We start from the raw sequence: 11,178 nt of genomic DNA, 5'->3' as shown, positions 1-11,178 counted from the left end.
CCAGCAGGAATGGACACTGTTCTAAAGAACGCCTTGTATAAAACCTTTGATGCACATGACAAAACCCCCATTGTTTACAGCAAGTTATTCAAAATACAATTGCTACATACTGTGTGGCAAGGAGCATGAGTCCCATTACAATAGCTTGACATCTCTGACTCCACGATAAAAAATAAGTTCAATCATAGCTATTTGAATTGGTACAGATAAGACACAATCTATTTCAATATAAAGTTTTCACCTGGTAAAGAAGTGAGGAAAGAGAAACCAAAAGAACAGAAAGGTTCAGAGTTTCAACAAATCTTCATCCATGGTGCATGTAAGTCTTTGTAAGATGGGGGAAGCGCTTTTATGGCCAAAGCGGATTTTAAGTTTATAACCTAAAAGCTCTCCTCACTTAATCCTACTCTTCCAGAATCTGGTAGAAAACCATGGTGCTAACTTATACTATCAGTTCAATTTGCTCTAACTTCTGGGGCTTCAACAAAGAAACACTGATGGCAAATTTAAAATGTGACTAGCTCCTAATTTACTGCCTCTGTAGAGCTTCTATGTTTTCAACCAGTGTTCTGATTCTAGGTTTTTATTCTGTTAAGAATCTATTTTAATGATATACCCAGTTGTGCTGTATCTGTCAAGGATTTTATTTTGGTGACATTTCAAAAGATTGGTTTTTAATCAGCCTTCTGGTAAAACTCTGCATTACTGAGTAAGAAAAGCAGATTTTTAACAATGAATCACCTTTGGGTCTCACTATTGATTTTTAATAGGATAAACTAATGAATGGTTCCAATCTTCATTCAACCCTCATGTCACAAGTGTTCACTCAACTACTGTGTTCACAGCAAGGTGCAAGGCTTTCTGTATGTTAGAAGGAGAAGACAGTGATAGATCCATGTGATGTAGGTGCAGAATAAACAATTACAAGCTAAAAATTATATGAACTTATAAGCAAAGTGGTACCAAATAACAACAATAAAGTATGTTGATAAGTTCTTACGGGATGAGTGGACAGTGAATTCTGTACTCTATATTATGGAGGTATTAATCAAGTAAAGCTTATTGGAAAAGTAAGTTTGATTCTATTTTGCTTATTGATTAAATAATAGCTCTTGCTGAGTAGCTTCCCACCACTTTATATCTGAAACAAGTACTACCACCTTCTCAGGTCTAGGAATTTGTCTTATCCTTATTTGCCCCTTTTCTGAATTCTATGTTTCAGAGATTTTCCCTTTCATTTTTCCATCTCATTGCTAAAACTTATCATTTACTTCTTTCCAATATTGAAACCCTCAGTGTTAGCCCCAGTCAATTCACTTCTGAGTTATCAGATATTACCCCTGAAACCTCCCCTTCCCTTTTTAAACCATCATCAGCCAAGTACAGTGTCTGGTACCCATCAGGTACATAATGTCTATCAAACAAAGATAAAATCAAATTTATACTATTATTTTGATCATTCTATTCTACTCCACTCTACAAAAGCCACCTGCTGACCCTAACCTGGACTAGGCTGAGGCTAGCAATCCTAGAAATGACCACTAATACATGTCTTCTAGAACATAATTGTAATACTCCTCTAGCTTTGCCCAAAGAGCAGAACCAGACCATAGAGACACAGATATGTTTCAGGTAGAAATCAGCTGAATCATGGGTTATAAGAGGTCCTTGAGGCAGTTCCCGGCCTCACACACAAGGACGATTTCACACCCACAGTCACCAGTGTCTGTGGATAGAGCTTTTCGATGTCATGTCATCTTACATATTTTTAGCTCAAAGAATCAAAAGTCACTAAGAAATTGTGATTATCAGGAAGCTCAGATCTCTTCATACTCAGGATTCTAAGGAACTGAGATATTCTAAATACATTTACACACTCTTCAGGGAGGATAAAAAATAACCTACCCAGGGCTTCCCTGGTGGCGCAGTGGTTGACAGTCCGCCTGCCGATGCAGGGGACACGGGTTCGTGCCCTGGTCCGGGAAGGTCCCACATGCCACGGAGCGGCTGGGCCCGTGAGCCATGGCCGCTGAGCCTGCACGTCCGGAGCCTGTGCTCCGCGACGGGAGAGGCTGCAACAGTGAGAGGCCCCGCGTACCGAAGAAAAAAAAAAAAAACCTACCCAGTATGCCCTAGTTTGAATCCCAGAACACATGGATCACACTAATTATCTAAGGATGGAGATACTTCCCATCACTAAAATGTGAGAAAATCTGGACCACTTAAGAGAGGCTATCACCTGCAATCCCAATACAAGGCATTATTATTCCATCTGAGAGTTAGAGAAGCATGAGTACCCATCAGAATGTGCTGACTAGCCCTCTGAAATCATTATGGAATATTTTTGCCTTGAGAAATCTACTTCTTGTAATATTTGCTGGCGATAAAGCTTAGATAGAAAAGAAGACTTTGTCAACCAGAAACTCAACAGGAGTGTTGGAGACTAAAATGTTAATGATGAGGAAGATTTCAATGTTAGATTATTTCCAAGCAAAAGAGACAGTTTATCACCAATGTTTTTGAAAAATAATTATAAGAACTCCCTTAAGAAATGCCTATGATGTTTAATTGGAATTTAAGGTATCAGTATTTACTCAGAGATTTTAATACATATACACACAGAGGTATGTATAGAAATAAATGTGTATATGCATGTATGTGTATATATACATGTATTTCCTAGCTCCGTCAATGAGAAGAGTCTACAAGCAAAGACACCCCAGTAGCAGTAAGCACACCTGGCATGAAGATCTTGGTTTCTAAATATCACTATCCAATAAAGGGAACCAGAGTGCCTTGGAGAAATAGTTGATTGAAAGGCTGAGGCAAAGAAAATAAAGATGAGACTAGAATATACTGTTGTACCAGAAGGTAAGGAAGTGCTCATAAAGTGATGGGGGCATGTCAAAAAGACTCATGAGCCAACTTGAAGGAGTTCTCAAAGTCCAAATCTAGGCAATGTGAGCAACAAAAATGAATAATGATAACAGATTCTAACCCATGGAATACGATTAATATCCATGAATCCATAGTGATATAAATAAACGGTTGAATAAATAAATAAATGGAGGAGATAGATCAGCTCCTACTTATAGTAATTAATAAACATAGAAGTATTGAAAATAGAAGTATTGAAATAGAAAATCACCATTAGTCAAACAACAAAGTAGTAATGAGTACAGGCAAGAATCACCAATGGATGTTAAAATTAATAGGTGAAGGTATAATGAGAAACAAGATATTTGCCTAGTCTCAAAGCACCCCCCCAACAAGACATTTATTAATTACAAAGAAAAAAATAATAATTTTACAGTAGAGAAACCTGGCATGTACCACCTTCACCATATGATGAAATTTTGCAGCATATTGATATCATGCTCCCCGGACATGATAGGCTGAAAAGGGCACAACATTATCCTGTGCCATTCGTGCCAAAAGTACCTAACTTCAATCTAATCATGAGAAAACATGAGACCAATACAAATTGAGGGCCATTCTACAAAATAACTGGCCGGTATTCTTTCAAAGTATGAAGGTCATGAGGAACAAAGGAGAAGCTGTCACAGATTGCAGGAAACTAAGGAGATAAGACAACTAAATGCAATGGATCCCTGCCTGGATCCTGGATGAGAAAAAGGACACCGGTGGGAAAAATAATGTAATTCAAATAAAGTGTATAAATTAGTTAATGGTATTTTATCAAGGTTAATCTCTTGTTCTGATACTTGTATTATGATTATGTAACATTAAGGGAAGCTGCAAAGAGTGTAAACAGGAACTCTATGTACAATTTTTGCGACTTACTATAAGTCTAAATACTTTCAAAAGAGAGAGAGAGAGAGAGAGAGAGAGAGAGAGAGAGAAAAGTAATGCCCATCGGCACACTAGGAGTGTCTCCAGATTGCAAATTTCGATACAGAGTTCAAATGTTTGTTTGTCCACCAGAACCAGAGATTTACTCTGTCCCAACGACACTAGCCAGCAAACTCCAAATTGGAGTCAGCAGATGTCAATTTAATGACATAAATCATGGCTGTCTGGTACCTCACCTTGGAGAAATGAGGCTTTCCTCAGCCTGACCTAACAATACAACTTAGGGCTTGAGCCACTGGATCAGCCTCCACCTTCTCAAAAATCCACTACCGTCAGCAATGGGGAGGAAACGCACCCAGGTGCAAAGTGACTTTCTTATTATTTATGAGTCACAGATGAGTTTTGTGGAGGCTGTCCGATATCTCAATTTTGAAATGCATGGCTTCTTCTAGTTTCCTAACAAACATCACCTGAATTTGGTTTTGAAATGATCACCCTGAAATATTTTAAAATACTCTCCATTCTCTTCATAGCCTTCCTGTTGAAACATGCTTATTAAAATGATAATCCAAGACCTAGTTTTAAAAAAAAGAAAAAAATTCAAACCTGTTAACTGCCATACCTGCTACTTCTATGATAGGATCCACAGGCAGAATTTGACAGAAAACAGGATAATCCAAGTCTTGCAGGACAAATTAAGTTCACCAAAATCTCCCTGCTGTTGGCAAGAGGTAGTTACGTTCACAGGATCAAGAAATATGTAAGAAACTGGGTCATATGTGGGCATGATGATGCCAAGGTTACCAAATGGCTCTTGTTCAACCTGTCCTAATCTCATCATAATTTACATGAAACTTGCCAGTCAAGATTGCAAATATCTCCAGGCGCTTTTGCCATTTCCCCTAAAACCCTCCCCGAAAGGGTTTCCCTCACCTATTTTTCCTCTCCTTAACTTCCCCTCATGCCCATATGCTTGACACAATCTTTTATTTTCTCTCCCACTAATCATTCTTTCATCCAAAGTTCAGCATAAAGTCTATCTTTTTCAGGAAGCCTGATTTAGGAAACACAGAGTTAAGAAAATATGCTGGCTGTCAAGTGTTGAAAGACAACCCTCCTCAATCCTGGACAATTGAACGGTGTCTCCAAAATGAATCTAAGGGTCCATAAATTGGTAGCATGTTTGGTTTATTAAGATTATGATCTCCTTAAAAGCAATGACCATATTGTTTAAATCACATAGGTCTCAAACAATAAAAATAATCTTTTAGAGCTAAATTCTACCTTTGCTATCTCAGATGGGAGGTATGTCTAAGTTTTTGAAGTGGTGTAGCACTGTAAGAACTTTCTAAAACATAAGCTTACCTCACAACCCCCAGCCATCACCACCGCTGAAACTATACCCATGTTTGGTTGGGGCAGACTCTAGTCCAGCCTCCTCAATGCCATCCCTTTAAAGCCAAATGTTTTTAAAACATAAAAAGTTCTAGATTTTTTTTCTGTCTTTTAATTAGAACATAAGACAAAGCCATTGGTCCAATATTCTTGCCACCACTCAATAACTGTGTCATTAGGAGTAGTTATTTGTAGTCTTTGGATCCACATATACTTGAGTTAGTGAGTCAAAAAAGAAATAGAAGAAATAAAAGAAATGGCATTTTGCTAATGACTTCTTTCTGGAATAATACAGTCATTGAAATAAAGTGCCACCTACACTACTACCTATGTTCATAATCAATTATCAGTCATTTGTGTTCCCTTTAGCCAGCTGCCCTTCATTCCAAGTATTCCACCTATTTCATTCACTTAAAAGATCCAAGAGTTAAAAGAACAAAGAGATCAAACAAATCGGGGAAAGAACATAGAGGCAAAAATATGGGGAGATAACAGCAATCTCCTTCATGGAAACTTGCAAAGTCATGCTTCTGAGATCAGACCTTGACCTACTGATGCTGATGATAATGATAATGCCGATGCTTCCAGCAAGAAAGGGGTGAATTTTGGTTCCCAGAAAGAATGCTCACCCAGGTAACTGCACACGCAGGTGAACTGCACTTGGCTGCCCATGGGAGCCCCTTCCTGACATTTATTATGTGTGGTTTTGTCACGTGCTATTAACCATGGTACCACAGTCCCCGAAGAGTCTGAAGTATATAAACAGGGAGAGGAAACTCTTACCTTTCTCCTGGGAGTGTCCCAAAGCTTAATTACTTTTCTGTGCTCTGAAATTCAGGCACAACCCAGAATGGAAATTCAAAGTGACACAAAACAAGCTACTGACAGTAGGGTAATTTGTGCTTCTTTTGTAAAGCAGTCTTCTAAAATACTCATTCTTTCTAACATATTATTAACTAAGTTCACACTTCACACTTTTTGGCAAAATCTTTATTCTTCTAACTCCAAGCCGACTCGAAAACTCTATAGGATTGCGAAGATTGATATTCACGGGAACTTTGTGATTTTTTTTTCCCCCCTTCAAAGGATGGTATGATGTAATGGTTCTGACACATTTTCTAGTCTTTTTAAATTAGGTCAGAGTTGAAAGATGGGAAAGGAAGTTGAAAGCATGGCCAGAGTTCTGGTACCATTTTTCTGAGGGACTGGGGGAGGGGCAAGGAAGCACCATAATTGATAAACTCAGTAAGCCTACGGGAGAACCTCACATAACAGGCACCTCAACTTTTTGCCCATCTTCCTGGGTTTCGACATTTCAAAGCAGTTCTGAGGGGGAGAATGTAACAGTGAACCTAAATCATAGCAGAGAGGAGGTATGAACCAGTGACAGGAATCCAACTTGTAAGACCTAGAGAGAGATTTTAAACAAACATTCACTTTTTCTTGACTTTCACTGACAGAAGATATTTGGGTGGAAGGTTAGGAGAGAATAAATTCTGTCTAGAAATTGTGGGTGAGCAAGTATATGGTATAAGTGAAAATCTCTTACTGCGTTTTTTAGCTATTAGGTTAAAAAAAAAAAAGAACCCACATCAATAGCACACCCCAGAGGTACAACAGTATTACCCATCACTGTCAGAACTGCTGAACTCCACAAAACCACCACAGCACTGTAACCAGTGTAAGATGCCATTCCTTCCCACTGTCTCTCACATCGATTGGTTGCTGGAGCTGAAACCAAATTAAGTATTTCCCTCTAGTAATCTGTAAATTCTGAGAGACAGTGCTATGAAAATTAACTGAATTCTAAACAAACATGAAAGTTGGGAAATCTCTACCAAAACCCCTTCAGTGTTTCTCCTCCCCCAACTATTTTCAACATACAAAGAAAATATTTGTTGTATATTTTTCCTTTGGGGAGGCTGGGGAGAAAGGAGACAAAATGAAAGGCCTGGGGAGAGCGTGACGTCTCTGAAACAGACAGCCTCAAATACCCCTTTCATCTCCCAAGGATTCCTTAGTTGCAGCGCATTAAAAACAAACGAACCAACAACCACCAAACAACTCAAATCCGAATTAAGAGTTAAGGCGAATTTTACAGCCATGTAACCTGCGCAGAATTGGGGCCCGCGTCTTGTGCTCCTTGTCTCCCAGGCCTCCAACAACCTGGAAGAGCTCCTTCCTCCTTCACAGTGTCTGTGACCCTTAAAATTCAGTGTCCACTAGGGACAAGGTGGCCCATGCACGAGAGGCCATCCTATCTTGGTTCAGGGTTGTTCTTCCATCTGTTACTTTTCAGAACACACCAATGAGAAGTCTATCACTCTGGCCTCTACCTACAATTACTGCACCTACCCTCCATCAGCCCTTAAGGAGGATCACTCGCTCTCACTTGGCCACTGAACTATAACTAAATTCAACTTCTGAGTGGTGGAGAGACACCACTGCTCATCACAGCTAGATCACAGAACATGCTGGGGTCCGCTATCAGCTTACTTCCCAGCTAAGTCTCCATTTAGCTTGACACACACTGGAGGAAATCACATTTGTTACTTTGGAGCTTGAAAATAAGTTTCATTAGATATCTCTGCTTCAGTTATTATACTTTCATAGACAAAATAAAATTCATGCCTTAATAGTCAATGAAAAATCATCCTACACTAGAGCAAAGACCCAGATCTGGGCTGAGAGTGTGGTTTAAAAAAGAAGAAAAATGTACAAGAGACACCCCCAAAGGAAAAGCCCATCACTGTGCGGGAGAAGGCCAACCAGTCCCTGCTCAAGAAGAAGGGCCCCCTACTCCAGCAACTCATACGAGCCCAAGGACTTGGGAGAAGGCCTCCCCCCTGAGGAGTGATGCTTCGCAAGAACAATGATCCTGACAGTTGCTCAGCTTCACCATTAATTCTCCATAAAGAGCAGTTTTTGCGATGAGCGCTTGTGTCAGGAGGGGCCTGATGGTTCAGAAACCTGTAATTATTCTTGGCTCACCACCCCCCCCCACTGCCTCTGCACCTGTGTCAGTTCAAGGCACCAGCTGGCCATGTCTTGCCTCCTGCCTCTTAAAGGGGTGGACTGGGGCTGGGAGGGGGCGGGTGGGCAGGGGAGCCTTCATTGAAAACCCACACTCACGTTACTTGCCTCTTCCTCCAAAATGCAAAAACAAAACAAAAATTTTAAATTCACCAATCTCATCCCTTCCCCCAATGGGTCTTGCCAAAGGAAACAAATAAACATTAATTGGCTAGAGAGCCTTCATTCAAACCAAAATTACTGAAAAACACAGTAACAGGGAAAGGTCTGACAAGGGGTTATTAATCCTGTTTTACAACCCGCTCTTACTCACCCCCCTACCCGCTCCTGTGAACTTTGCACACACACGCACACACCCTCCCCAAACTCCCCGGGCCCCTCTGCACTGAGTGGCCAAGATCGGAACATGCCGAACCCATGACATCATCTCCCCTTCCTCTCCCAAATCACTTGCACAGGCTGACTCAGGCTACTGGGATTTTTTTTTTTTTTTTTTTTAAAGCAAGCTCATTTCATTGACTCCCTTCTGGACCATTGTTATATCCTTCTCAGTCGGGTAAATTAAATATATCCTTCCTCTACCTCCCATAAAAAATACGTATACATACATGACTGTTTTTCACCCCAAAGCACAGCTGCTCAGGTGTACAATGTACACACACACACACACACACACACACACACACACACACAAACCCACTCGAAGCTTGAATTTCCCAAGAACAACAGGTTCAAATCCCATCGGGGCCCTCAGTGGCAGATGCAATTTAGTGGCTGGTGATCACAGAGGATATTTTCAGAACCAAGAGAATTTAAGCATTTCCACTGTGGAACGCTGAAGACAACACAGGGGCACTAAGAGGAATGTTTGTTTTGCTCCTCAGACTTCGAAAAGTGACAGCCAAAGACATAATGAGACCAAGGCCTAAGCCGCTTTTCCTGACATAGATGGTTGTACATTTACTTAATTCATGGTCCTTGGAATCAACTTCCCAAAATATTGAAGGTGCCTGTGTGGTGTGCCACTGTGCTGCTCACCCCAGTTAAGGAAACAGGCCCTGTGTACCCTGAAAGGAAGAAGCAAGGGCGTTAAGAGTTGGCCCTGGAGACAGGCTGCCTGGGTCCAAAATCAGGTTGCACCACTTACTAGCTCACATCACTGCTGGGCAAGTTACTTGACCGCTCTGCCTCAGTTTCCTCATCTGTAAAGTGAGGTAACAGAAGAACCTACAACGCAGAAGTGTGTGAGAGTTCAATCACTCTCAAGTGTCAAGCGCGTATAACAGGGCCTGAAACACACTATGGATGCTATAGCCAATATATGATGCGTTCTTTTCATTATACATCTAAGAAGAAAATAAATATATCAAGGGCACGGAAAGGGAAGATAAAAACACCAAATAGTTATCAAGGTAAAGCAAAGCTGTTGAGTGGAAAAGGTTAAGTGAGCAGGGGACTCCGGCTGCATGATCTACTTCACTGGGCTGTTTTCTCACCTACCAGGTGAATGGATGGGGGTTCTCAGGAACCTACTAGTCTGGAGTTCCAGGAGGCCATGAAATAGTGGTGGAAGGGTAAAGAAACATGGGAATGGCTCATTCAGAACAGGTTCGAAGGAACAGACCAACTGGCTGGTGAGAGGAAGGAGGCTGCAAAACCCAGAAGAAGGTGGTCTTTGGCCCCTTCACAGGGACCTCATGGCCTCGCTCATGAAGCTTAAGACACTCACTAACCTAAGTTTACAGATACTATGAAACGAATTCTCTGGTTCACCATGGATATGAGCCTCGCCAGCATCTAAATATAATCTTCACTAGAATGTGGGCTCCTCAAAGACACCCGGACTTGTTTTTGACTCATGGCCTGATTCAAGCGTTTGTCTTGTCGAATGAATGAATGAATGAATGAATGAATGAAGCAACTCTCAAACAGACAATTCAGTCAAGATGTCAACACATTTGATCACAATTCTGGTCAGGCAGGGGTCGAAGAGTATGATACAAGCCCAAAATTCTTCCTCCACCAAAAGAACACCAGAAACAATATGTATGCATATATAACCAACAACAGTCCTTGTAGGCTTCAGCAGTATTTTAATATTTAACTACAGGTGATATTAACTTGTCTCTTCAATGTTTTTCATTAAAGAAAAAAAAAAAGTTTAAATGCTTACTGTCTGGGATACACCCAGCATTCCCAAATGAGAGGCACATTTAGATTCCTACAAGGCCATAGGGCAGCCCTGTGTAGGAAGTAAAAGCCACTTCCTCATCTCAGAGAATGTTCCTCTTCCTCCTGCCACTTCATCTTTTCTCCTCTGGCCTCCAGAAACCACCAGGAAGAGAAGCCATAAACACAAGTGGACAAGGTGCTGTCCAACTCTCATTTGTATTGGTAAAAAGAACCTGGCCAGGGAATCAGATTCAACACCTCCCTTTCCAACACTGCCTCTTCCCTTCCCACTCAACTACTGACCCTGAGCAGGGAGTTCATTTCCTTCTTGCAAAGTGACTGAACCGCCCTCTCAAGACCCCTTCCAGCTCAAGTGCTTGCTGATAGTACTCAGTGGCCTGCCATCACGCTTACTTCCTCGCCCTGGCAAATCAGATCCTACATAAACCAGTCTTGTTTTCTTCACCTCTTACCCTCCCCTTCCATTCACACAAACACACCAAGCTCAGGGCCACAGTGCCTGCTATTCCTGCACCCCAGAATCCAGACTCCCCAGGTCATGGCATACCTGCTTTCCTTTAATCTGTTATGTTTTGGTTTAATTGCCACCTATTCAGAGAGTCCTTTGATCTGTCTAGATAAACTAACCCAAACGCCCTATTCATTCTCCCTCAGACTACCTTGTTTTATTTGTTTTTTAGTTACTTACCAAGCCCTGGAAAGATCTAAATTATTTGTTTTCATGTTTATTGTCCATCTTTCCCT

General features: G+C 41.0%; 1 protein-coding gene across 1 annotated transcript in view; it reads right to left on the bottom strand.

Moving 5' to 3' along the window:
- The window catches only part of KLF7 (KLF transcription factor 7), a 109,299-nt gene that overhangs the window by 68,454 nt on the left and 29,667 nt on the right, over window positions 1-11,178 (bottom strand). The window lies entirely within an intron of this gene.

The sequence above is a fragment of the Lipotes vexillifer genome, unplaced genomic scaffold, assembly GCF_000442215.2.
Source record: "Lipotes vexillifer unplaced genomic scaffold, Lipotes_vexillifer_v1.1 scaffold341, whole genome shotgun sequence".
Classification (NCBI taxonomy): Eukaryota; Metazoa; Chordata; class Mammalia; order Artiodactyla; family Lipotidae; genus Lipotes; species Lipotes vexillifer.
This window is presented reverse-complemented; position numbering and strand designations above follow the sequence as displayed.